Source organism: Myotis davidii, unplaced genomic scaffold (genome assembly GCF_000327345.1).
Source record: "Myotis davidii unplaced genomic scaffold, ASM32734v1 scaffold524, whole genome shotgun sequence".
Taxonomy (NCBI): Eukaryota; Metazoa; Chordata; class Mammalia; order Chiroptera; family Vespertilionidae; genus Myotis; species Myotis davidii.
In genome coordinates this window covers 605943-610235 of record NW_006299263.1, presented here as the reverse complement: position 1 = coordinate 610235, position 4293 = coordinate 605943, and the positions used below count along the sequence as shown (strand labels likewise).

Here is a 4293-nt window from a genome sequence, read left to right as displayed (position 1 = left end):
GAGGGCCAGACTGACAAATGAAAGGAATGTGTGTAGAGACTAGGCAAGTGGGGCGGATGGAGCCAGGGCTGGAACGCAGGAGGCTGCCCATTGCCTCGCATTCAATCCCATAGTCCTTTTTGTTTTTACTTACAGATCTTGCCTCAGGTTTATTCGTACAAATCGCACAGGAGGCCACACCAGTCCTTCCCTTCTCACATTAGCAGGCAGAGGCCTCTACTCTAGAGCCTTCGTGGGGCCCTGGGCATCCTTGGGAGCCAGAGCCTGAGCTGGAGCCGGAGGTGCAGCTGCAGCGTGGGTCTTGGTTGGAGCCTGGCCTTGGCCTTTGGCCAGCAGGGCCTGAGAGCCTTGGGCATGTGGGCACAAGCACACTTCCCACGCTTGGGGTGAATGATGTCGGCAAGTTGATTGAACTGACGGCTGGCGGCTGCCCTTTGGGATCTTGGGCTTGACCTCCTTGGGCTTCACGGGGGCCTTGACACCTCGGCATGTGCGCTCGTGGCCGCGGTGTGGTTGGCCTGCATCTTCTTCCGGCCCTTCTTGTGCTTCTTGGCAAAGCGCATGTTCCTCAGGCACTTGGGGTCCACTCCATTAAGAGACTTGCATTTTTGTGCTGAGGGTTTCTTTCTTTTTTTTTTTTTAATGTGTTTACTGATTTCAGAGAGGAAGGGAGCGGGAGAGAGAGATAGAAACATCAATGATGACAGAGAGTCATTGATCGGCTGCTTCCTGCATGCCCCCTACTGGGGACAGAACCTGCAACCCAGGCATGTGCCCTTGACCGGAATCGAACCTGGGACCCTTCAGTCCTCAGGCCGATGCTCTATGCACTGAGCCAAACCAGCTAGGGCCTGAGGGTTTCTTGATACCATTTCTGTGCCATTTTCAGAACTGATTGTGAGTGGTGTGTTTCTTGGACTTGGCTGTGTTTGCATCCAAGCCAGCAGCTCCTAAAGCACCTGGGACCTGAGAGCTCAAACTCTCAGTCTGTAACTACCTGTCACTACTGGGAAGTGAGGCATGACGTGGAGGGTCAGGCTGCAGGGAGGAAGGAAAGGGTGCTCTCGTGGCGGCAGCGGCTCGGCCTTTCCTCTGCTGTCAGGAAGAATTCAGCCCTATCTTTAACAGCGCACACCAACTCACCAAACCAGAACCGCATGTGACCCTCCCCCACACTAAAGAAGGCCATCTAGAAGGGAGGCTGGGGGCAGCGGAAATGTAATTCTACCCCACCTCCAGCAGCCCATCAACTAGTATTTCTTACACCTATTTACTCCACTTCTCCCCACAAGAAGTGCTGGGAACAGAACATTCTCCCTCTCACATTTCCAGCAAGGTATGGGCACTCTATAGAGACTGGTGTCTAGGCAACTACAATGGCCCTGTCATTGTTTGATTCAGCCCTGTGGGGAGCTACTGCTATTATTTAGACAATCCACAATATTGAAAAAAAAATCATGCCATTTAACCTGATTCTCAGTTCCAAAATCTTCAAAATTAGGTGTGATAATGCCTACCGGCAGGACTGTTTTGAGGGCTAAGTGAGATACAGTGCCAGGCTTATGGTAGGTTCTCAGTAAACATTGGTTCCTTCCTACTCCCGTCCCACATCCCTTAAAAAAAGATGAGTTGGGCCCTAACCGGTTTGGCTCAGTGGATAGAGCGTTGGCCTGCAGAGTAAAGGGTCCCAGGTTTGATTTTGGTCAAGGGCATGTATCTTGGTTTCGGGCACATTCCCAGTAAGAGTATGCAGGAGGCAGCTGATGGATGTTTCTCTCTCATCGATGTTCCTAACTCAACTATCCCTCTCCCTTCCTCTCTGTAAAAAAGCAATAAACTATATTTAAAAAAAAAAAAGATGAGTTGGTAAGTTTATTTCCTCCAGACTACTTGGCCAGCAACCAAGATATACTGCCCCATGTGGGCAGGGCCAACTTGGTTCAGGCTGCTGACCCATCTGTCACTCCCCATTCTGTCAGGTTTGTGACCATTTGGCACAGCTGGTTTGATGTAGGAGCATTTTGATATGGCTTGAAACATCATTTTTTTTTTAACCATAAGAAACATTACTAAATACTGTGAGGAACAGTTTTAGGTGCAGACAGAGGGAAAGGCTGAATCTCATTTCTGAATCCTGGACACAGCGCACTTACAGAGTGAGCTAAACTAATGGTGGAGGCAGAGGCTAGAAACAGGAATTCGCGGACAGGCATTCACACCAATTTTACTTGGATCTCTTTAATCCTCACCCAAGGATATTTTCCCCATTGATTTTTAGAGTGAAAGGGAGAGAAGGAGGGAGGGAGGGAGGGAGGTGGAGGGAGGGAGAGAGAGAGAGAGAGATTGGTTGCCTCCCACATGCACCCTGACCAAAGCCAGGGATCGAACCTGCAACCCAGGTACATGCCCTTGACTGGGAATCCAACGGGTGACTCTGAGGTCCGAAGGCTGCACTCTAATCACTGAGCCAAACCAGACAGGGCTTATCTGGATCTTAAGGGCGGGATTATGCCAAGATTTTTAGACCAAAGATTCCAAATCCCAAGTTCTCAGGAGCAGTTTTATATCTCAAATAGAATTCTGTCAAAGAAGAGAGATGTCTGAGAAAGGCTGAGGGACATATGTGAGGGTGGAGAGCCCATGAAAGAGAAGGAAGGACTAGTGGTCAGTAGACTCAGGGGCTCTTATCTGGGGAAGGAGAGAAGGGTTGAAATCAAGACCGGATGAAAATGTATGAGGGTGGGGAGAGTATGTGTGACAGAGAGGGGAGGAGAGAGGGTGGGGAGATGTGACGGTGAAGAGAAACCTAAGGAGGATGGAGGTGACTAGGTTTGAAGAAAGGGGAGAGTGTTTGGGGGTAGAGAAATGGAGAAAGCATGTGAAACGTGAAATGAAGGAGGAGAGATTTTAGTTTATGGCATAAAAACTGTCCTCAGACAAACAAACAAGAGGCTCCCTCAACTTGGGCTATCACTTAATCTCTGAATGTCAAGGTAACATTTTGCAAATGGTTGTAGGTAAGAGAGGAAATGCTTCACTAGAGACCATGCCCCTGGGGCCCAGGTTTCTCTTTTCTCTCCCATCATGCACCGACCACAGTGACAGTGCAAGTACTCAGCTAGTGATACAGGTGCAGATACATACCACCCAAGAGCCATTCTCAGATTTAATATCTTTGACTCTGTGAGCTGCCCTTGGGGATCATTCCTGACAGGGATGATCAGTCCCTTCATCAGAGGGTAATTGTTAACAATAGATAAGATTGCTATTACTCTATATGCCCTTATTTACTTGCCTATAAACTTCAGAAGCAAATCTCTTAAGTATTGAACTGATGATCTATAAAACTATATCTCAAATGAAGCTGTGAATTGAGAATTTGTGAAGCCTTTGGAATATATTTCTCTTGAATTGGTGATTACAGCTCCGGGGCAAGCAAAATATGGCTATTTCTTTCATGTAGGACCGAAATACCATTTCTTTTTTTAAAACATTTCTTAAAAATATTTTTTATTGATTTTTTACAGAGAGGAAGTAAAAGGGATAGAGAGTTAGAAACATCAATCTGTTGCCTCCAGCACACTCCCTACTGGGTATGTGCCCACAACCAGGGTACATGCCCTTGACCGGAATCGAACCTGGGACCCTTGAGTCTGCAGGCTGACGCTCTATCCAATGAACCAAACCGGCTAGGGCTACTTACATGCAAATTTAATAACTATATGCTATGAGATCAATATAATAAAGAACTTTAAAATCACTTGAATTAATTATACCTTGCTATTTCATAAACAGTTATAGTATAGGAGAATAGGTACTAGTGTATTGTTTTGCTGTTTCAAAAGTTTATGGTACAATTTTTATATGGCATATATTAAAAAGAGGGTTTTAGAATATGACTGTAAAATACACTGCACTGCTTTTAGCTAAGAATATGTATTATGTGTAAGGACATATAATCTACACTAATAAAAGAGAAACATGCAAATTGGTGTCACTCCGCTATGACCACCAGCCAATCAGGATGAGTATGCAAATTAACCCAACAAAGATGGTGGTTAATTTGCATACGCAGGCATGGAACGAAGACTGAAGGCTCTGGCTAGAGTGAAGACTGAAGACTGAAGAGGCTTCCCTTCTCCGCTGCAGAGGGAGAAGCCAAGCCTCGCAGCGGCCACAGCGGAGAAGCCTAGCTTCGAGGCTTTACTTCTCTGCTGTGGCCAGACCAAAGGCCTGGGTCCCGGGTACCCGAGGAAAACTGTTACCGGCAGCCAGGGGAAGGAAGGAAATTAA

At 46.9% G+C, this 4293-nt stretch overlaps 1 pseudogene; it reads left to right on the top strand.

Annotated features, from left to right (window-relative positions):
- The first annotated feature begins 3007 nt into the window (after positions 1-3007).
- Positions 3008-4293, top strand: part of LOC102773118 — a 5236-nt pseudogene continuing 3950 nt past the window's right edge.